Source organism: Macaca nemestrina, chromosome 7 (genome assembly GCF_043159975.1).
Source record: "Macaca nemestrina isolate mMacNem1 chromosome 7, mMacNem.hap1, whole genome shotgun sequence".
Lineage (NCBI taxonomy): Eukaryota > Metazoa > Chordata > Mammalia > Primates > Cercopithecidae > Macaca > Macaca nemestrina.
This window is the reverse complement of record NC_092131.1, coordinates 17,366,965-17,390,863: the sequence shown is the minus strand read 5'-3', so window position 1 is coordinate 17,390,863 and position 23,899 is coordinate 17,366,965. Positions and strand designations below refer to the sequence as shown.

At 43.3% G+C, this 23,899-nt stretch overlaps 1 long non-coding RNA gene across 1 annotated transcript; it reads right to left on the bottom strand.

The window, feature by feature from the left end:
- Window positions 1–8,561: 8,561 nt before the first annotated feature.
- Window positions 8,562–23,845, bottom strand: LOC105467561 (uncharacterized). Its single transcript, XR_978959.2, has 3 exons — window positions 23,737–23,845; window positions 19,886–20,043; window positions 8,562–8,911 (listed from the first exon to the last, which is right to left on the bottom strand). It is a non-coding gene; the product is annotated as an uncharacterized lncRNA (long non-coding RNA).
- Between the last annotated feature and the right edge of the window lie 54 nt (window positions 23,846–23,899).

Here is a 23,899-nt window from a genome sequence, read left to right as displayed (position 1 = left end):
AGCATGTAATGTTTTGCCATTTTTGTGTCCTCTCTGACTTCCTCAAGCAGTGGTTTGTCGTTCTCCTTGAAGAGGTCCTTCATTTCCCTTGTTAGCTGTATTCCTAGGTATTTGATTCTCTTTGTAGCAATTGTGAATGGCAGTTCATTCATAATTTGCTTCTCTGCTTGCTTGTTGTTGGTGTATAGAAATGCTAGCCATTTTTACACATTGATTTTGTATCCTGACACTTTGCTGAAGTTGCTTATCAGCTTAAGAAGCTTTTTGGGTGATACAATGGGGTTTTCTAGATATAAGATCATGTAATCTGGAAACAAAGATAATTTGACTTCCTCTCTTCCTATTTGAGTATGCTTTATTTATTTCCCTTGCCTGATTGCCCTGGCCAGAACTTCCAATACTGTGTTGAATAGGAGTGGCGAGAGAGGGAATCCTTGTCTTGTGCTGGTTTTCAAGGGGAATGCTTTCAGCTTTTGTCCATTCATAAGATATTGTCTGTGGGTTTGTCATATATGACTCTTATAATTTTGAGACATGTTCCTTCAATATCTAGTTTATTGAGAGTTTTTAACATAAAGGGATGTTGAATTTTATCAAAAGCCTTTTGTGTGCCTATTGAGATAATCACGTGGTTTTGTCTTTAGTTCTGTTTATGTGATGAATTACATTTATTTATTTGCATATGTTGAACCAAACTTGTATCCTGGGGAGGAAGCCAATTTGATCCTGGTGGATAAGATTTTTTGATGTGCTGCTAGACTCAGTTTGCTAGTATTTTATTGAGGATTTTTGCATTGATGTTCATCATGGATATTGGCCTGAAGTTTTCTTTTTCTGTTGTATCTCTGCCGTGTTTTGGTATCAGGATGATGCTGGCCTCATAAAATGAGTTACAGAGGAGTCCCTCCTTTTCCATTGTTTGGAATAGTTTCAGTAAAAATGGTACCAGACTTTCTTTGTACCTCTGGTAGAATTCAGCTGTAAATCTATCTGGGCCTGTGCTTTTTTTTGGTTGGTAGACTGTTTATTACTGCCTCAATTTCAGAACTTGTTATTGGTCTATTAAGGGACTCAATTTCTTCCTGGTTCAGTCTTGGGAGGGTGTATGTGTCTATGAATTTATCAATTTCTTCTAGATTTTCTAGTTTATGTGCATAGAGGTGTTCACAGTATTCTCTGATGGTTGTTAGTATTTCTGTGGGGTCAGTGGTGATATCCCCCTTATCATTTCTGATTGTATGTATTTGGTTCTTTTCTCTTTTATGCTTTATTAGTCTAGCTAGCAGTCTATCTATTTTATTAATTAAAAAAAAAAAAACAGCTCCTGGATTGGTTGATTTTTTAAGGGGTTTTTGTGTTTCTATCTCCTTCAGTTCCACTCTAATCTGGGTTATTTCTTGTCTTCTGCTAGCTTTGGGGTTTGTTTTTTCTTGGTTCTCTAATTCTTTTAGTCATGATGATAAGTTGTTGATTTCAGATCTTTCTAGCTTTTTAAAAATTTTTTATTTTGGACACATGGTTTCTCTCTGTCACCCAGGTTGGAGTGCAGTGGTACAATCTTGGCTCACTGCAACCTCAACTTCCCAGGCTCAAGCAATCCGCCCACCTCAGCCCCCCAAGTAGCTGGAACTACAGGCGTGTGCCACCATGCCCAGCAATTTTTTTTTTTTTTAAATTTTTTGTAGAGACAGGGTTTTGCCATGTTGCCAAGCTGGTCTCAAACTCCAGAGCTCAGGCAATCTGCCCACCTTGGCCTCCCAAAGTGCTGGGGTTACAGGTGTGAGCCACCACATCTGGCCTCTTTCTACCTTTTTGATGTGGGCATTTAGTGCTATAAATTTCCCTCTTAACACTGCTTTACCTGTATCCCAGAGATTCTGGTATGTTGTCTCCTTGTTCTCATTAGTTTCAAAGAACTTCTTGATTTCTGCCTTAATTTCATTTTTTACCTGGGAGTCATTCAGGAGCAGGTTGTTCAGTTTCCATGTAGTTGTGCTTTTTTGAGTGAGTTTCTTAATCTTGAGTTCTAATCTTGATTGTGCTGTGGTCTGAGGGACTGTTATGATTTCAGTTTTTTTGCACTGGGCAAGCACATTTTAAGCCTCTGCTCACTTCCTGGCCACTAATATGCCAGTGTCACCTGGGCAAGCCCAAAGTCAATGAGTGGGAAGGTTTCTCCCTCCCACCATGAGGCTATAGCAAAAGTGGGAACAAGTCCCTTTTTCATTCATCATAAGCAGTGGTTTGAGTTCACAGGGACCAAATTCCCAGCTACCTGAATGGATCTGAACTTGTGGCTACTCCCTGCCCAGAGGAGGGGGCTGGTCTTTGAAGAATTGCAGTTCTGCTTCTAACTAGGCCTTTTTAAAAAAAAATCTTTTTGTTATGAAAATGTCCAAGCACACGTTAGAGAGAGAGAGAGTAGTCTAAAGAACTCCCACACACTCATTACTTAGCTTTAACATTCTGTCATATTGCTTCATCTGTTAGTAACTAGTATAACCATAACACTATCATCACCCTGATATTGACATTTAATCACTTGATACCATCTAATATGTTCAATTTCCCCCAATTGTCTCAAGCCTTTTCACAGTTGCTTGTTTGAACTAGAATTCAAACAAGGTCTACACACTGCTTTTGGTTGGCAGTGTGTAAGACTCTTTCAATCTGTATCACTTGCCCTTCCTTCTGAAAATGCCATTTATTTGTTAAAGAAACTTGGTCATTCACACTGTGCAAGTTCCCACAGTCTGGATTTGGTGTTCAGCATGTTCCTCTCTCCTCCATTTTCCTGCAAACTGGAGGTTGATCTAAGGGCTTAAGTAGATTCTGGTGTAGTATTCTGGGGAACAATGGAGTCACAGGTGGTGCTGTGTACCAGAAGGCATCATATCAAAAGGTGCTCCAGCCCTAAAATCAGCCACTTCTCAAGGAACCCTGGATTCTTCTAGTGGGAAAGGGTACTTAGAGATCACAATCAAGATGCTAAATATGTTTATTGCTACTGTGGTATTATCACTTCTAAGGCTATTCAGTACACAATGCAGGAGATATGCATATATATATATATATATATATATATATATATATATATATATGTGGTTTAGAAAGAGGAAAATAAATCCTGAGTTATACTGACATTTCAAATTCAAAGTTCCTCTTGCCTAAAAATGGATCTGGCACTATGGAACGTTAACCGCTATTCTCTTCGGATTTATCTCCCTTGCACTCTTTGCTGACAGCTATGGGTGACAGGATTAGGCATGTACAGGATCATGGGATATGGGGAGCTTTTTCTCCCCAAAGGAGAGAAACTTGAGAGCTGATGAGACTGCTGGAAAAGATCCTTTTGCAACTGACAAGCAGCTGCCTGAACTTTTCAGTGTTGCTGCAATGGGTGGGTCTTTCTCTGGCCTTCCTGAGCTCTTGGCCTTCCCCATCCTGCTGCAGACAATGGTTTTCTCTCTCTCATTTCCCTTTCCTATCTTTTCTGTTACTCAGGGCAACCATCCTGCCAGAGACCACATGTGGAAAAATGTCCTTGGGAGCTTGACCTTGTAAACATATGGTGGTACTTCCTCCTGGTCTCCGCCATCCAGGGAACAGGAATTTTGGGGTTCATAGCTCCAAAAATTATCTTGAGTAGTTAAAAGTCTTCACAAGCTCAAAACTGGGTGTTCTAGACTCCTTCTGGGGAGAGCAATGGAAACTGCCCAATGCCGTAACTCAGGAGTTAAGGCTTTGCCATTTTACAATGGTGGCTCATGTTCAATCCTGGCTTAGAGAATGAGTCCTTTCTGGTTTGATATCTGCGTAACCTTGATCATTTGGTTATTCTCTTCCCCTCCACAAACCATCTTGAATTTTTCTTTCTCTGAGCACAGAAATACTGGCTTTTTGGCCTGGCTAATGCTGGGTAATAAGAAATTTAAAAGGACTTTTTAAAAAGAACACTATGCACTGTGGTGAAAAGTCAGCTTAATGAAAAGTGGATATTCACACTCTAACAGTCTGGGACCCCTTGGGAAAAACAGGAGACACCACAGACCCTGTTTTGGGAAAAACCTCAGTTTTCCTCATGAAACTTCAGGATTGAAAGCAGATAAATCCTTCTCAAAATCTAAGGCTCTGTTCCGTTTTGCATTGCATTATCTGATAGTTTTAACTTTTTGGAGTATCAGAAATTACTTTGTATTATAAGAGAAATTCGATGTGTAATAACTAGGTAGGGAATATACTTTTAGGGCTAGCTAATGGCAGTTATGGGGGAATACTCAGCTCTGCATGTTTGGATCAGAGAAGCATGCTCTTGGCCACCTAGTAAGTATGGAGATGTCCCTACCCCTCGCTGAGAAATAAGACTCTCATGGGGATGGGCTGATTCCTCTTTTCGGAATTCAGGATCTGGTATAAAAATGGGACCCTTAATATTGGGTGATCTGTTTTGCCTTCTAGTTGTGCCTGCTTATTAGGCCATAGAAACGATATGCTTTCCTCGCCCTGTTCCTCCAAGGGCTCCAATCCAAAATCAGTAATCCAACTTAAAAAGTGACAAATGAAAAATCTTACAAGTACTAAATCTTCTTCTGTCTGTGTATTTATATGTGTTTATGTGTGATATGAAAGATCTTTAATCAACTGGCTTAAAAAATAAGAGCTCCTTAGGGCCTCATCCGTGCAAGTAATGGACACTTTTAAGCAACGCGATCTAGATGTTAATATGAACATGCTCCATAGTTTTATGGGTTTCATATTGTTTTGCAATTGCAAACATCATCCCAAGTGGGTATTGTAGAGTGTCACAAATGAGTGGCAATCCTGTGGAATCAACTTCATGTTCATTTTCTAACTCAGAATTTTATAATCTAATTAAGTGTTCTCATTACTAAAGTTGGAAGTGTAAACAGGTAAAAAAAAAATAAGAGCTTAACTAAAATATTTTATCAGAAAAATAAAAAGTGTAACGTCTTTTAGTTCATGTAACTTAAGTAAGCTTTGGAAAATAAAGGCAGTTTTAAAGATTATTGGTAAAATAAAAATATCTTCAAAATTTAGACATTTCATTTAAATTAGGCAGGTCAGATATTAAGTTTTTCAAATGCTTTAAAGTCATAAAATGCTTCTTTGGCTTTTGAAAATTGTTCAATTTACCTAATTTGGAGCATTAGATTCTAGATAAGGCCTGGGGACATGTGGAGAGCCATGCCCCCTAGCTATGCTGAAAACAGTCAGCCCTTATCTGCACTTCTGTCTGGGTCCTAGGTTCCACATCTAGTACATAATTAAAATCCCTTATTTACCAACTTTTTTCAAAAATAAAAGTTGCTAAGAGTTAACATTGTAATATGTAACTGAGGCTACTGGAGAAACAGTTTTACATGCAAGGTGTGTAAGAAAAGTGAAATCTGTTTTGGTAAAAGATTATAAGAAGGCATGGAAATGTAGTTTTTCTGCCTAGATTAAAGGGTTAAAGGGTTGTGTCAATTAGATAGGGTAAAGCTGAAGGTTTAAGCCCGTTTTGGAAGATTTGTGAAAAATTAATGTGTAAAAGAATTTCTGTGTGAGAACATATTGGCTAAAGTTAAAGGAGTATTATTCAGTTTTTTCATAAAGTGAGCATTGAAATAAAAGCACAACAGGTTTTCCATAGAGCACTGATCTGCTCTTCAACAAAATTTTGTAAAGGGTTATAAAAGATTTATGAGCATCGTACCTTATGGTCAAACTGATTAAACTGGATAGGTTTGTCTATAAGGTTTTATTAAGAATTGGGTTAACATCAATAATGCACTGATGCAAAGGTGAAATTGGGCTCATTTGGTATAAAAGTCATACAGGAAGCATTGTCAAATATGAAATGATGTTTGGCTTTCTTTGGGCTGTATTTGTATAAATATGGAATTGGTATGTGTTCCAAAATTATGGAAAACTCCTATAATTCTAATATCACTTAGGGTATGATATCAATAACTATACTTATTATGTAAAATTGTTGTACACCACAGAAGTGACAAAAATTTCTTTGTCAATTGTGGCTTTAATAGTGGCTGTCCTAAAACTTTTTGTCATCTACTGACAATTGTCTTATTTTGGTCCTCTTCAAAAGGTGGTTTTATAATCAGTTATAGGAATTTTACAGGTGCTCTCGAATGCAGGTTTCTGATAACTTTGGAGATTGTGACCTAGCATAGAGGAAAAAACTTTCAGGATTCATGGAAAGCTAAAACGTTCATGAATATCAAGCAGAACAGGAGCTAACTGCGTGAACTGCATTAATAGAAGACTGAAGTAATCTTTTTGACTTTTTGCTTAAAATGTTCCTGATGCTTCCTTTTGTTTTTGAATCAAGGAAACTTTTCTTTTGAGCTATTTACAGCTTTTAACAATTGAGAGAAGTATACTTCTGTGAACAAAATTTGGAGCATATTTGTTTCTCTCTACCTGATTTCTCCAAAATTTGGAAACTATTAGTTAGCATTCTTAATTTATGGCAGTATAGTTGTTTGCATAAGTGCAATAAGAATCTGTTTTCCTTCATAACAGTACACAATTGGAGAAACTGGTTATTTTAACAAGGCTTTGACTGGAATGGCGTGCTTTCCTTTAGGGAATCAAACTTGACTTGCAGAGCCAATAAAAGCCCTTTGGGAAAACTGGCCTCATACCTTGTCTCCACAGTTCCTGTACAGGGTTCCTGACCTGTGGTAAGTAAAAAATGTTACTTTCTGACAGGCCCAGGAGCCCCAAGTTATCTTGGGACTTCAAGAGGAGAGGAATTTATCCAACTCATAGGTATTTGATGGTACAAATGCATGGCTGGGCTCAGCTTTAAAAAAAAAAAAAAGTCTTATCAGAGATTGTTTCCATGGAACAAGGTTCCATCAAAGCCAATTTTAAAAGCCTATGTAAAAAATTATTCTTGCTGTACTTTGTACAATCAGGCTAAGTATAATAAAGGAAATTGGTCTTACCATGATTTGTCTTTAGTAAAAATGGGAGACTGAAGAGAGAAAAAACTGTATTTGAAGAACTATGGTACACCTGTTAGATTCTAGTCTCATCAGTTGTTTTTGAGTTTGTTTTTCCTGCAATTTAGACTGACCCTGCTTATTTCTGTGAACCAACCAGTGATCTCTGGCTACTGCTCAGAAGAAACAGAGGGATGGGCAATGGAAGAATCTGGATCAATATTCTAATTCTCAGCACATTGGAATCAGCTTGTGACCCCATATCAGCTTGGTTCCAACAGCTGTCCAGTTCATAGAAAGCCTTCTAATTTAGTTTACTTGGAATAATTTTGCTTATTTTGCTTTACTGTTGTGAAATATGTTGCTGTTGTGCTCTTTGTGTAAGAATGCAGGATAAGCTTAATGAATGTTTTCCTAAACTATACATTTATTAATCCAGATATCACCTTTCATTGCAGTTATGTATAGCCCTCACCATACTGATGATTTCTGACTAAGCTCCTCTCTACCTTGAATACAAGATACCCTAATAGTTAGGCAGGAATATCATTGCCCCTATTCAGCCTAAATAAGTTACAGAAGATGGATCTTTGTCTGTCTACAACCATTAGGATTAAGAGTTTTCTTATAAAAGGAAGGGGGGAAATATGTCAGAGTTGTTTGAACCAGCGTGACTCCATCTTGAATAGGGGCTGGATAAAATAAGGCTGACACCTGCTGGGCTGCATTCCCAGTAAGTTAAGGCATTTTTAGTCACAGGATGAGACAGGAGGTCAGCACAAGATACAGGTAATCAAGACCTTGCTGTTAAAACCGTTTGCAGTAAAGAAGCCAGCTAAAACCCACCAAAACCAAGATGGCAACAAGTGGTTATCCTCACTACCACACTCTCACCAGCGCCATGACAGTTTACAAATGCCATGGCAACGTCAAGAAGTTATCCTACATGGTTTAAAAAAGAGAGGAACCCTCAGTTCTGGGAATTGTCCATCCCTTTTCCAGAAAACTCATGAGTAATCCATCCCTTGTTTAGTATAAAATCAAGAAATAACCATAAAAGTGGACTACCAGCAGCCCTCAAGTGACCTGCCCACCTTGGCCTCCCAAAGTGCTGAGATTACAGGTATGAGCCACCACGCTTTGCCTAGACACTGTTAAAATTGCAGTTGAACTTCAAACAATGTGGGGACTAGGGATGCTGACCCCTGTAGAGTTGAAAATCCGAATATAACTTTTGACTCCCTGAAAACTTAATCACTAATAGCCTACTGTTGATCAGAAGCCTTACTGATAACATAGTCAATTAATACATATTGTGGGTTTTATATGTGTTATATACTGTATTCTTACAATACAGTAAGCTAGAGAAAAGAAATGTTACTAGGTAAATCATAAGGAAGAAAAATATAGATTTAAGATTCATTAAGTGGAAGTGAATCACCATAAAGGTCTTCATCCTCATGGTCTTCACACTGAGTAGGCTGACAGGGAGGAGGAAGAGGAGGGGTGGGTCTTGTTGTCTCAGGGGTGGCAGAAGTAGAAGAAGTAGAGGAGGAGGAAAAGGGGCAGGAGAAGCAAGGACACTTGGTGTAAATTTATGTAAATATATTGTAATTTTTGTCTCACTTTTTTGCTTTTACATTTCTCTAAAAATGTCTCTATATGGTACCAAGTCTTCTTCCACTGTTTGCTTTAGTCTCAGGGCTCATATCATAGACAGGTCCATGTTGTAAAAGAAGTAAAACAGTATTGAATAATCAGAACTCTTCGGTCAGAATGTCTAATGTCCATTGTTTTGTGGCACTGGCTCTTCTATGTCTTTTTCCTCATCATCTGGCACTGGTTCAGAAGCACTCCTCTCCAAGTCGTCTTTTGTTCATTCCTCTGTTAGCTTTTTTGTTGTTGTTGCTTTCAGGTTTTTGGGAAAGATCTGATTTTAGCTGAAAAAGCAGAGGAAACCCCAGACATTGCCCTGTTTTAGACGTTAGCCCTATCATTCTCGTGAGCCTCAGTTTTACTCGGTGCAGACCCTAAGGTCCTTCTCACCCGCGTGAGACACCTGTTAGGGTGAGGTGAGAAATCAGCTGGGGGGAGCAGAGCCACTTATGGCCAAGTGGAATCGTTCCAAGGGGTTGTTTAGTAAGCAGGAGGGTTAAAGGGCAGAAGAAAACTATGCACAGGGGTTGAGCACCTCCAGCCAAAGAAGGCGAGGCATACAGATATCTTACCACTAGGAAACATAGCCCAGTCCGAGTCACATGGCACTATATGTTACGGGTGGTGAATTCCTATCCATAAGAGTCTGCAGCAACCTCAATTCTTGCCTCCTCAGAGGAAAGAATTCAACTGAGGGGCATAATGCAGAAGGAGAGACTGCGGCAAGTTTTAGAGCGGGAGTGAAAGTTTATTAAAAAGCTTTAGAGCGGAAATGAAAGGAAGGAAAGTACACTTGGAAAAGGATCAAGCAGATGCTTCAAAAGCGAGCTCCTAAATTTTTCGAAGATCCATATCTTGAAACCCTTCAACCCCCACCACCACCTTTCTTGCCATATTCACAATATCAATCATGAGTTTCTTTTCTTTTCTTTTTTTTTTTTTTTTTAGACAGTCTCGCTCTGTCACCCAGGCTGGAGTGCACTGGTGTGATCTTGGCTCATGTCAACCTCCACCTCCCGGGTTCAAGCGATTCTCCTGCCTCAGCCTCCTGGGTAACTGGGATTACAAGTGTGCATCACCACGCCCCGCTAATTTTCTTTGTGTTTTGAGTAGAGGTGAGGTTTTGCCATGTTGGTCAGGCTGGTCTCTAGCGCCTGACCTCAAGTGATCTGCCTGCCTCAGCCTTCCAAAGTCCTGGGATTACAGGTGTGAGCCACCGCACCCAACCCATTCATGATTTTCTTGATTGGACCTGTTATAAATTCTATGAAGCCATGAAGTCATGCACAACATCTGGACACAGTTTTCTCCAGCAGGAATTTATTGTTTTAAGCATGATGTCTTTCACAGCTTTTTCTATAATAACAATGGCATCTTCAATGGTGTAATCTTTCTAGACTTTGTCTTTTTTTTTTTTTTTGAGACAAAGTCTCGCTCTATGCCAAGCTGGAGTGCAGTGGCACGATTTTGGCTCACTGCAACCTCCGCCTCCTGGGTTCAATCGATTCTCCTTCCCCAGCCTCCCAAGTAACTGGAACGACAGGCGTGCACAACCATGCCCAACTAATTTTTGTATTCTTAGTAGAGATGGGGTTTCACCATGTTGGCCAGGATGGTCTCGATCTCTTGACCTCGTGATCTGCCTACCTCAGCCTCCCAAAGTGCTGAGATTACAGGCGTGAGCCATTGCGCCCGGCCTCTTTCTACACTTTCATAATGTTCTCTTTATCAGCATTTTTTTCAGCAGTGTTGACAATCACTTCCATAGAGCACTGCATGTGATGAACCTTGAAGGCCCTTATGACTCCCTGATTTAGAGGCTGAACTAGAGATGTTGTGCTTGGGGACAAGTAGAACACTTTGACTTCAGTGTTGAACTGATGGGGTTCTGGATGGCCAGGGCATTGTCCAAGATCAAATGAATGTTAAAAGGCAGTCTCTTACTGGCAAGGTACTTCCTAACTTCAGGGACAAAGCATCAATGGAACTAGTCCAGAAAAAGGGTTCTTGTTGTCCAGGCCTTCTTGTTCTACAACCAAGAAACTGGCAGCTCATGTTTATCCTTTTCCTTCAAGGCCCAGGGGCTAGCAGCTTTATATATAAGGGCAGTCCTGATCATAAACCCAACTTATCTGCACAAACAACAGATTTAGCTTATCCCTTCCTGCCTTAAATCCCAATGCTTGCTGCTTTTCCTTACTAATGTCCTTTGTGACTCCCCCCACCCCCCAAGAATAGGGCACTTTTGTCTACATTTAAAACCTGTTCAGGCAGTTATCCTTTCTCCTCAATGATTTTCTTAATGGTGCCTGGGAACTCTTCTGCTGCCTCTTGATCAGCAGAGCTTGCTTCTGTTATGTTGACATTTTTAAAGCCAAATATCTTTCTAAAATTATCAAACCATCCTTTACTGGGATTATATTCTTCAGCTTTAGATCTTTTGCTTTCCTGTTTCTTTAAGTTGTCATATAACGACTTCACTTCTTCTCAAATGGTATTAGAGTTGACAGGTATACCTTTCTTCCAGCAATCCACACCTATGTAAAAGCTGCATTTTCAACATGAGATAAAAAGGTATTTCACAAGAAAATACACAGTTTTTATGCCTGCTGGTGTAGCTGCAGTGATGGCTTCATAATTTTCTCTTTGTTTTTAATATTATTTAACTTTTGAGACAGGGTCTTGCTCTGTCTCCCTTGATGGAGTGCAGTGGCATGATATGGCTCACTGTGGTCTCCACCTACCAGGCTCAAGTGATCCTCCTGCCTCAGCCTCCCAAGTAACTGGGACTGTAGGTGTGCACCACCACACCTGGCTAATTTTAAAATTTTTTATAGAGACAGGGTCTCCCTATGTCACCCACACTGGTCTTGAACTCCTGGGCTCAAGCCATCTCCCCACCTCAGCCTCCCAAAGTGCTGGGATTACAGGCGTGAGCCACTGTAATGTGGACTCCTTTTCTTTTTCCTTTCTTTTTTTTTCTTTTCTTTTCTTTTCTTTTCTTCTTTTCTTTTTCAAAGGTCTTTACACTAGATTAATTTATCTTGAAATGGCGGGTAACTGCAGCTACTTACCTCAGTCTATGGTACATATCAAGCAATTCAACTTTTTCTTGTAATGTCATGACTTTTCTTTGCTTCTTCAAAGCACTTTCAGTATCACTAGTGGCACTTCATATGGGACCCATTGTGCTATTCCAGGTGTACAATATTGCACTAAACAATGAAAAAGATGCAAGAACTGAGAGATCATTTTGTATTGGAATATGCAATTTACTGGATAAATCAACTGCTTGCAGTACTTGAGCTCATTGCAATAGCAACAGGAGGTGGTGGCTATAAAATTATTACAGTAGCACAGTGTGTACTGCAGTTAATTTTATCCAGTTGTGATTTAATACTGCATCTTTACATTTGTTTACATTTCTCTCAACTGCAAATGGCATCATGTATGATCTGTGTTGGTGTCTGTTTTGATAAATTTTAACTTTTTGTAATAGATTTGTGTATCTTTTAGGGTGGTAAATGATAAAAGGAACGATCTACATATATTTTATGCATTCATGACAAATCTAATTTTTCTCAAACTTTTTTCAATACTTCTAGGCTACACAGTTTGTCCGTGAGTTTTTTCAAGTTGTTGTAAATCTACCTCTAAATTTTCCAATGTATTTATTGAAAAATATCCATGTATAAGGTGACTCATTTAGTTCAAACTCATGTTGTTCAAGGGTTAACTGTATAGAAGCTTAAAATATGTTAAATATCTTATAAGACTAGGAACCCTATTCTTCTTCTTTTTTAGATTTTTCTCTGGCTACCCTTACTAGTTTTATTCCATATGGATTTTATAATCAATCACTGATGGTCCATGAAAAAAAAGATAGCATGGGTGGGAGGATTAAATTTCTAAATTAAGTTTATAAATTAGCTTGTGAAGTAGTGACATTTTTATGATGTTGATTTTTTCCACCATGATCATGGTATATACATCAATTTGTTCAAGTGGACATTTGTGTCTTGCAGAAATGTTTTCAGTTTTCCTCCTATACATTTTGTACATTTCTTATTCAGTGCATGTCTAAATATTTTATTTTAATTTTTGCTATTATGAATGGAGTCTGCTCTTCCATTAGTTTTTCTCCCAACTGCTAATTTGTTATATATATGAAGACTATTGATTTCTCCATGTTAATTTTTTTTTTTTTTTTTTTTTTTTTAGATGTAGTCTCATTCTGTCATCCAGGCTAGAGTGCAGTGGCATGATCTCAGCTCGCTGCAACCTCTGCCTCCCGGTTTCATGTGATTTTCCTGCCTCAGCCTCCTGAGTATCTGGGATTACAGGCATGCACCACCATGCCTGGCTAATTTTTGTATTTTTAGTAGAGATGGGGTTTTACCATGTGGGTCAGGCTGGTCTCGAACTCCTGACCTCATGATTCACTCACCTTGGCCTCCCAAAGTGCTGGGATTACAGGTGTGAGCCACCACACCAGGCCTCTCCATGTTAATTTTATATTTTACTATTTATTGAATTATCAGGCAGGGCACAGTGGCTCACACTTGTAATCCCAGCATTTTGGGAGGCCAAAGCAGGTGGATCACTTGAGGCCAGGAGGAGTTTGAGACCAGTCTGACCAACATGGTGAAACCCCATCTCTACCAAAAATACAAAAACTAGCTGGGCATGCTGGCACATGCCTGTAATCCCAGCTACTCAGGAGGCTGAGGCAGGAGAATCACTTGAACCCAGGAGGCGGAGGTTGCGGTGAGCTAAGAAGGCACCATTGCACTCCAGCCTGGGCAACAGAGTGAGACTCCATCTCAAAAAAATAAAATAAATCCTCATTGTTTATAGCATTTATTTCATATCCTTTTGCCTTCTCCCTATGTATAGTCTTATCACCTGCAAGTAGAGATTGCTGTTATCTCTTCCTCTCCAATTCTTCTGCCTCTTCTTGCTTTCTTTTGTCTAATTGCTTTGGTTAATATCCCCAGCATCATGTTCAACAGTCATGATGTGTTGTTTTTTAATGTGCAGATGGTTTTTGTTTGCTAGCATTTTATTTAAGATTTTTCTATCTGGGTTTATGTAAGATCTATCTGTGATCAAGTGAGGTTAGTGGGGCCTGTTTTTAAACCCTTCTCTGGTACCCACAGCCTATGTGTGGGTGACAGTATGAACTGCAAAGATTCTCATGAAATTCACTTTGCATGTTCTTGCCTCCACACTGGCTGCTGCCACCACCTTCAAAATCTACCCCTCTGTGCTTCCTTTTGCCTCACCCTCTGTTGGTCTTTCAGACTCCTCCGTTCACCTTCATGTCTGCTTTCTGTTCTTTCCCCTTCCTGGGGAAGCTTATGATATCAGGAAAGTGAACAAGCCTTGGACCCACACAGACAAACCTGGTGTTGAGTCACAGCTCAGCCACTTGCCAGGTCTGAGGCTTTGGGCAGGTTGATGAGTCTTTTCAAGCCTCAGCTTTCTCATCTGTGAAATGGGAATGCTAACAATGCCTCACTTTACTGGGTTGCCGATAAGCGTAATACAATTTAAAGAGATAACACAGTGAACAGCTGTTTGTCAGAGCTGTTCACCAAGCCCAGTTCTTCTTCCTGCCCATAGGCTTAGATAACATTTCCCACTCTTCTTTGCAGGTGGTGTGGGAGAAGCCTGCTGTGTGCTAGCCAGTGGAATGTGATCAGAATGATGTGTACCACTTTCTGGTAAGGGCTACAAAGAGCCTCTCTCAAGAAAGTTTCCACGTTCTTTTTCCTTTTGCTAGTTTGATGCAGACAGACAAGGTGAAGATGGTGGAGCCACAATGTGGAAGGAGGTTGGATCCCTGAATCACCACTTGGAAGAGAGTCACCTGCTAATCAAAAATATGGTTTTGGATTTTACATGAAAAACTAATAAACTTCTATCATATTTGACCCATTGTCCATTTCAGGGTTTGTTTGCTGTAGCAAACAACATTATCCTAATTAATACTGTGCTCAAGAAATGTGACTTCTTCCTCCCACTTTCCTCTTTCTCATCCCTCTTGACCCAGCTCAAAATGCCAGCTCCCTGGTGAGTCTTTCTCCCACCTCTTCAGGTAAAATTCGTCATTCGGTCTTTGGTGCTTTCAGAGCACTTAGTGCAAGCCCTTTCTCAATCACAAACTGGGTTGTGAATTCTTTGTTTATACATCTTTCTGGCCATCAGTGCAGTGAGGTGTCTGGTCCAGAGCTGGTGCTCAGAAGAGGTTAGTGGGCTCGACGAGGGATGAGTATGGCGTGTGCAGATGTATTAAGCACATGTTCTGGTTAAAAATTGATGTGTACAAAATCTCTGCAAAAGGATATAGCAATAATACATTAACCATCTCTTCCAACCTTAAGTTCAAAGCGAACTGTTGACCTAGTTACAACGTTGGGTCTCTGCCAGGGACAGCTTTTAGTAAAGGCTCCTGGAACAAATGATGTGGATTGTATTTCATGCACCCTTTATTTTCTACCACGTTAGGTTCAAGTCTTGGCTCTGTCTGGAACTAGGTATGAGGCCTTAGGTGTGTTACCTCCCTGAGGGTTCATACACTTGTGATCTGGTGGGGAGGGAGAGCACTCCTTACCTCAGGTGGGCCTAGGGAGGCCAAGCTGCAGAGAGCTGAGGCTAGAGGAGGCAGCCCTGGAGGAGGGCTTCTCTGAGGTTCCATGTGGCGTTCATGTCCGCAGACCTCTGAAATGCCAGATTGTGGGCCTAGGCCTCAGCTCTCGCTGCTCAAGAGCTTGGTCCCAGCTATCAAGCTGCTCCAAACTCCCGGAACGTGGGGCCACATCAAGACTTCCTAGGGCCCTACATTCCAGAGAGATTCTGGTGCTCACCATCACCCCACAAGTCAGACAAAAGTAAAACAAGACTATAATGGAAATACCATAATGCAACCGAATTCTGATTTTTTTCATGATTGTTACTTGGATAGTGCTTTTGCAACATTACATATCACTATCTTTCTAAAATATTTTCTTTTTCCTCATTTAGTTTTTGGTGCCCTTGTTTGCTGTCATCTTCAGCACCTGCTGGGCCTCCTGTTGGAGAATCCAGGAGGCAAGTTGATACCTGTCTTAAGGCACCTTGAAAATCTTGCATTCTTGGTATCCGTGGGAGCGGAGCCCAATTCCTATCCGTGTGGGCAGGTGCTGATACCTTACTCGCACATGGCTGGAAAGGAGCCAGGTCTCAGAGCTGCGGAGCTGCGGCACCTTTCCTGGGTTCCTGTGGTGCATGGCGGGGGCAGGAAGTCTTGCAAGCTGCTGTGTGTGGGGTGAGGGTGTGACAAAGGGTGCTGGGGATGGGGACGGGGGGATATGGAGAGGCTGAGCTGGGAGGAAAGCGAGCAGGGAGGGGCCTGTGGAAAATGCCACTTGCGTCATCCCTTGGGCTCTGGGAGAGGCAGCAAAATGTGGAACAAGCCCAGGTGCTTCCTGGTGTCTGGGTCTCAGAGGGGTTGGCTGAGGCGGTGGCTTGGTGGACTGGAGAGGTGGGGCTTGGCACTGGAGACAAAGAGCCCCTGGCTGGCCTCGGAATCTTTCTTCTGATGTCTCAATAGTGGCAGGAAAGCAGCATAGTTTACAAACATGCACTTTAGAGCCAGATTGTCCAGATCAACATCTGAGTTCCATGGTCACCAATTCCACCATCTTCAGAAAACCACTGAACGTTTCTGAGACATGAGTTGTTTCAAACTAGAAGGGTCAAAGAGGCCCCTCAGCCCAGCAACCTCATTTCATAGAGAATGCTGCTGAGGTCCCACTGGGGAATGAGCTCTCCAGAAGCTCCAGCTAGGAGGAGGCAGAGCTGGAGCCTGAACCTAGGACCTCTGACTCCTATCCAAGTACTTCATTCAGTCCATCATTGTGAAATTGGGCATAAACAATCTCCACCCACTGATTCTCCCAATTTAACCATTCATTCCCCCAACCATCCATCATGTGTCCACAAATCACCAAATTCCTCCATTTCTCCATTCATAGAATCCATTCCTCTACCTGCCCATCCTCTACCTGCCCATCTATGATCCATCCATCCATCCATCCATCCATCTGCCCATTCCATCCTCTCTCTCTCCAGCTATTCCTTATTTACCCGTCTGTCATCCATCTATCCATTTATGCATCCACCTATCCTTCCATCCAACCACTACCATGCCCAGCAATCCAGGAGAATGACTATTGGGTACATAACCAACAGCTTGTCATAGGGTATGAGAATCCTTTTTTTTTTTTGAGATGGCGTTTCACTCTTGTTGCCCAGGCTGGAGTGAAATGGCATGATCTCGGCTCACTGCAACCTCTACCTTCCAGGTTCAAGCAACTCTCCCACCTCAGCCTCCCGAGTAGCTGGGATTACAGGCGTGTGCCATCATGCCAGGCTAATTTTATATTTTTAGTCAAGACATGGTTTCTCCATGTTGGTCAGGCTGGTCTTGAACTCCAGACTTCAGGTAATCTGCGCTCCCAAAGTGCTGGGATTACAGGCGCGAGCCACCACGCCCGGCCCAGAATCTCCAGTTACTATATTTAAATCATTTTGTCTCAATTCAGATCAGTGTTTACTAATTTGCTATTAAGTTCATAGTGTTTTAAGAACTGCTGGGTAGGGGTCAGGATTCAGAAAAAAAAATAAAACATAAAATACTGTTTTCTAAAGAAATATGACTATTAATTGCAATTAGGGAATGTGGATTGCATCTTGGACTAGGAAAATAAAAGAGCTATCAAGCACAGTATTGGGGCAATTGATTAAATTTTAATATGGACTGTGAAATAGATAATAGTATATTGCTGGAATGTTTAATTTCCTGATTTTGATAACTGGGCTATGGTTATACAACAGTATGTTCTTTTTCTTAGGAAATTCCCACAGAAGTATTTAGGGATAAAAAGGCACATTATCTCCAATTTACTTGCAAATGATTTCAGAAAAAAGATATACATATATATGTACATATAATACAAACATTACAATGTATGATGTAAAATATATGTATATATTAAAATATATGATTATATAGTTATATATACATATATTGTGTGTGTGTGTGTGTGTGTGTGTATATATATATAGAGAGAGAGAGAGTGAAAGAAAGAAAAATGGGTAAAAAGTAAGCAATTGGTGCATTTTGGTCAAAGATATAAGAGAGCTCCTTGTACTATTCTTGCAAATTTTCTACCTTTTTGAAATTTTATAAAATAAAAAGTTGGCCGGGTGTGATGGCTCATGCCTGTAATCCCAACACGTTGGGAGGCCGAGGCAGGTGGATCATTTGAGGTCAGGAGTTCGAGACCAGACTGGCTAACATGGTGAAACTCCGTCTCCACTAAAAATAGAAAAACTTAGCTGTGTGTGGTGGTGGGTGCCTATAATCCCAGCTACTTGGGAGGCTGAGGCAGGAGAATCGCTTGATCCCGGGAGGTGGAGGTTGCAGGGAGCTGAGATCACGCCACTCCACCTCAGCCTGGGCGACAGAGTGAGACTTCATCTAAAAAAAAAAAGAAAAAAAAAGTCAATCTCCCAAATCCTGAGTCCCTTTCTCAGGAGTTTAAAATTAGAGGAGATACCCCTGGCAAGCCCAAATGCCTCCGAAGGTAAAGAGGACAGGACATACTAATCTGTGGTGTTTATGTCCCACGCCCATGCCCATCCCCACCCCCGGCTCCAGCAAGGTACACAGTGAAGGACTAGAGGGGAGAGGGTGGGAGACAGACCATGGGAGTGGGGCTGGGGGAAGTTTGTGGGGTGTGCTGGCGAGAGCTGCAGTGGGCGTGGCAAAGGACCTTCTGAGAAGTCAGGTAAGGGTCAAGAATTCCATTGTTTTTCAAGAATCAGAAAAGGATTGAAATGTAATTTTAAGTTACTTTTGGTTGCCAGACTATGAGTCTTGGAGTGCAAATTCATGCAAAGACTGGTTCATATGGAGCCTTGCATTTTATGCAGGTTACAAATATATAGCTCTTCTCCATCAATTAGTACTATCACAAAGATCCTTGGGGAATGAGCTGGTCAGAGAAGCTCTACCTCCAGCAGGAAGTGGAAAACTATTGGAAGCAGAGGTATAAGTGACAACTGGCTGGGCAGTGAGGAAGAAGAAGCCTTGTGAGTCCAGATGAGAAAGGGGAAAGGCATGGAGAAAACGAATATTTATGGTGCACTGTGCTAGGCTCATATACATACCTTCATGTCACTTAATCCACACAATATCCCTGCTAACTAATTATTATGAGCTCCATTTTACAGATAAGAAGACTGAGTCACAGAGAGATTGCCCAAGGTCATACTGCTAGTAAATAGCAGAACCAGGAATTGCATGATGCCAAAGACACCCATGCTACCCTGACTCAAGGAAGAACATGTCATGGGCAGGTAGTAGGGAGAGGTGAGACAGGGATGAGCCCAAGGGAAGGCCTTGGATGCCAGGAGCAAGAGCCCGGACTTCACCAACATAGATTCTAAGAAAACTGCTAGCAGATGAGGGTGCTGGTGGACATGGAATGTTAAGAAGAGGGGCCAGGGGTCATAATCTCACCCAGCCACCGCAGCAGCTGCCACCAAGACACCCACCTCTCAGAGAGCTGGGCTTGCAGACCCCTTCATCTGACGGATTCTCCTGAGAGGTAGGCACTGCTGCCTTCTCCATGGCACCAGGCACATTTAGATTCAGAGAGGGATGTGAATTCCATGTGGGCAGGCTCCAATTGTGACCTTGCCAGCTGCTGCTTCCTGTTCTCTCCTGACACAGGATGGGGGACAGCCCCCCCTCCTCCTTGCAGACTGGATGATTACTGAGCACACACCAGCTGCTCAGTGAGCCCAGCCTCCCTCTGCTTGGTGACTTGGACTGCAGCCTTGCCCACCTGACCAGCTCGGAGCCCAGACCAGGCCCTTCCCAGTGGGCAGAGGGCTGAGCTTGTGACACAGGGGCCCAGAGAAGGCCGAGGTCTGGCAGGAGGAGGGGAGCAGTGAGAGCCAGAAAAGAATCACTTGGGATTTCAGTAAAGTAGAAGGACGATTTTCCCAACTGGGCCAGGGCTCTGTCTTCTGTCTGCTGGAGGCAGATCACGATGAGGCCCTACAGGATGACTGAGCCACAGGAGGGAAGAAACCTGGGTCTCCGAGGACCATGTAGAAGACAGCTGACCCCCACCCTCAATACCTACCCTAGGACTAGTGTAAGTGTGAGCAAGAAATGTGCTTCTGCTGCAGGGAGATGTTACCTGCGTGGGCCTGTTTGTTACAGCGGAATGCCTCCTCCGATATGCAGTCTGTGTCGTCATGGGGTCATGCAAATAGCACCCAGCTCCTGACTCGAAAAATAAGCCACCCATTTGCTGTCATCTTGGACAGTCGCTTTGCTGAGACCCAATTTTCCCATCTGTGAGGAAAGAGAATCAGTTAGGTGATTTCCAAAAGTCCCTTCTGTTCTGCGATTCTGTTTTCTAAGAGGTGGACAGCAGTATTTGAGAACAAAAACCCAGCCAAATATTAGACAAAATGTCTGACAGCATCCTGATGGATCGGATGCAAAGTGGAAGCTTGCAGGCTGCAGGTGGAGACGGGTCACAGCAGGCTGAGTAATGATGCTTAAGGAGTATTGATTAGGATGGATCAATAACAGCCCAGCAAGGAAGTCTCTAGCGATGTGCCACAGGACTTTTTTATTTTATTATTTCTTAAGATGGAGTCTCATTCTGTCACCAATGCTGTAGTGCAGTGGCACAATCATGGCTCACTGCTGCCTCAACCTCCTGGGCTCAAATGATCCTCCCACCTCAGCCTCCCAAGTAGCTGAGATGACAGGCACAGGCCAACACACCTGACAAATTTTTACAAATATTTTAGCAGAGATGGGGTCTCGCTGTGTTGCCCAGACTGGTCTCAAACTCCTAGGCTCAAGCGATCCTCCCACTTTGGCCTCCCAAAGTGCTGGGATTACAGGTGTGAGCCACTGCTCCCAGCCCCACAGGGCTCTTTTAAAGTCAACAACTTGAATGAACATAAGGAAAAGAAGTTGAAATGTATACAAAACACAAAACTGAGAGGGCTAATGCACAAGTGGATGAGAGACCCATGGTTCAAAGCTGTCTTCATAAAGTAAGAGATTGGGATGAAGGTGACAAAGGCAAACAGAACCAAAGATGAATGCAAGTCCTGCAGAATTCAAGGGCTGGGGGAGTTTGTCTGGGCAACAGGCCTTAGCAGCAGGCTGTGCAAATGTGACCTGGGCATCTGTGTTGCCCACATGGATTCTTGTGAAGCCAGTACTGGGCCATGGCTACTGAAGCCACGGCATCTGAGGCTGCACTGAGCAGTCACACATGGGGTCCAAGGAGGGGAAAGAAGGTATCCATCCTAAATGGTCATCCCTGAGGTCCCCTGTGCAATGGAGGGGACCAGTGATGCTTTAGAACGAAAGTCAGAAATTTTCTGTAAAGATCAAGTAGTAAATGTTTTAAGCTTTGGGCCATACGGGTTCCCTTGTAACTGTTCCACTTGGCTTTTGTAGCTCAAAAGCAGCCACAGACAACAGTAAACAAATGTGTGTGGCTGTGCTCCAATAAAACTTTATTTACAAAAACAAGGGGTGGGCCAGATTTGGCCCTTGGGCTGTAGTTTGTCCTCCCTACTTTGGAAAAAAGAGCAGACATCAATGACTAGGGTGGCCAGGGTTCTGGAGGTGGAGGCCAGTGTGGATGGGTAAAAGAACTGGGTGGGGCTCAGTGGGGAGAGGTAGGCATGCCCCCTCACTGGCCTCGCATGGAGAGCCATGTGAGGGAAAGTGAGAAGGGGGCTTATTTTCATCCATGCCAGGGAAGACCTCATAAAACAACAAAGGAGTGATTCTACATTATCCGAGGCTAGGGATGGGGGAGCGGGGCTGGGTGATCTTCCACACCTTGGCCTCTGCCTCCTGGAATGGCCGTGTCTTCCCACCCTTCCCTGTCCCAGCACTAGGCTGGGACATTCTGCCTACATAGTGAGGCATGAATAACACCCTGGAGGCACAGCCGCAATCCCTTCAATGAGGAGGCTCCAGGAACCAAGGAGACATTTGTAGGGCTGGCTTGATGAGAGACTTCAGCAAGCCCTGCGAGGCTGGGGAGGCCTCTGGCTGCAGATTACCCTCCCCACCATATGGGTGATGGAAACCTGGCTCTTCAGGTGGGAGGCCTGGCCCAGGGCTGGCCTCTCAGAGCCTGGTTTGTGCCTTGGGGTTCCCCCCGTCCAAATCGTGGCAGGTGGTTGGATGAGTTAATTTCTCTGGTCCTTTCCAGCATAGGCATCCTGGGACCAGGGAGCAGCCACCAATGACTACAGATGAAACACAAGCCTCCCCGGTCACTTTTTGCTGGCCGTTGGAAGGAGGCTGATGAGTGGGAGTGGAACCTCCAGGTTTCCTGGGGCACCATTCTCGATCCCCTCACCTCAGCTCTGTGAGGTCATGGCTAAGCCTGAAACAGGTCCCAATTCAATCTTGCCATAAACCTATGAAATGAGTGTCAGCCACGAGGCTTTGGTTGCAGATAACAGAAACCCCAACTCAACTGCCATATGGAAGCAGAGAAGCAACTGACTCTTTGCTGGAGGCTTATGGCAGGACTTCAAGTAGTGAGTTGGTGGCTGTTCAGGTCAAAGGATTCGCAACTCCCACTGACTTAAACAATGAAAAACTGCATCTATGATCTTAGCAACAACATTCAGTAACATTCAGTATCACCACGGAGGAGGACGCGGCCTCCCTGGTGATAGCTGATTGGACCAGGGGGAAGCCCCAGTCCCAGGGCAGCCAATCAGCAGTCTGGCAAGCAGCCAATGGGATGGCCTGGAGGGGGAGTTCTCCCCAGTCACGATACCAATAATTAAGAGGTCCATGCTGGAGCTCTGTCTTGGAGATTTGAGCCAGAGATTTGGAAGAAATGTGGGGCAATCTGTAGAAGGAGCAGAAGACAAAAATCACACTGAAGGCAGTGAGTGGAGGAGCTTGAGCTGCGGGATACAGAAGCCAGGAGGGAGTGAGGCACAGGCAGAGCCAGTCTGGCGAGGACTCAGCCATCTTTAAAGCCAGGAATGAAAGATTCTCTGTCCCCAGAAGTGAAGCAGGACTTTCCCAGTCCCCAGTTTGTTCTGGTCTTTAGAAGCTGGTGAGTGGCCAGCCATGGAGGCCATGCCAAGTGACTGGCATGGCTGAGTTGCTATCCTAATCTGTGGCCTCCCATCCACCCCTCGCCTTCACCAAAGAGGCAGCAAGGAGGACAGTGAAGCCTGAAATTCTGAGGAATTTTCTTGCAGGGTTATGGTGTGGCATAAGCCAGGCTTCCTGGGCCAGGTTCTCTCTCTGCAGGGCATCCCTGGGGAATGTGTGAGTGCTAGGAGTGGTACCTAGGTCTCTAGGCCCCCTGGACTTTCCAGCGCCATCCCTAAACTAGGGAGCCTTTCCTGACCCTGAATGAGAGTGCTTTGGTCGGCCAAGGCCAGGGAATCAGCCCTAAAGCAGTGTTTCAGGAGGAATGGGCTGCCAGCCTCGCCCTCTGCCCTGGCCCAAACCAGGACTGTCAGTATGGGGTGAGACAGAAGGAACAGAGAGTGGGGAGGCCCAATGGGGTCCCCAGAGTATGGGCCACCTGTGCCTCTTTTCTGCCTCCCACCCTCACCTGCATTTCACTGGGGGGCCCTGAGTTTCTCAAACAAGGGAGACCATCCAAATACCTTGTAACTGAGGGTGCAGTCGTTGGAGTCCCATCAAACTCCCAAGTCCACCATCTACTGTGAGGCAAGTCACCCAACCTCCCTGAGCCTCCATTTTTTCATCAGTGGAATGGGAGTGATCATAGTGCCTCCTACACAGAGCAGGGGAATTAAATGAGTCCCCACGTGTGAAGCACATGAACCTGTGCCTGGCACGTGGCACATGCGGACTAGCCACCTCCTGTAAGCAGGGGCTCAGGGAAGGGAGCCAGGAAAGAGGGATGTAGAGAGAACAGGAGGCAGAGAGAAATGCTAAAAGGAGAAGGAGGTGAGAAGGATATGAAGAGGCCAGAGAAGAAATGGGGCTCCCTGGGGTGCTGACCTTGACCTCTCAGGCCTGGCTCAGGTCTGTCTTTCTTGCTCTTTCTTCCCCCATGTAATCTGTGTCTGGAATGCTGAGAAATTCTGCTTCCACCCCCCAGCGGTTACCATGGTGATGAAAACCTGGACCCAGTGGAAAGTTCTCTGTGCTCTTGGCAACCAGA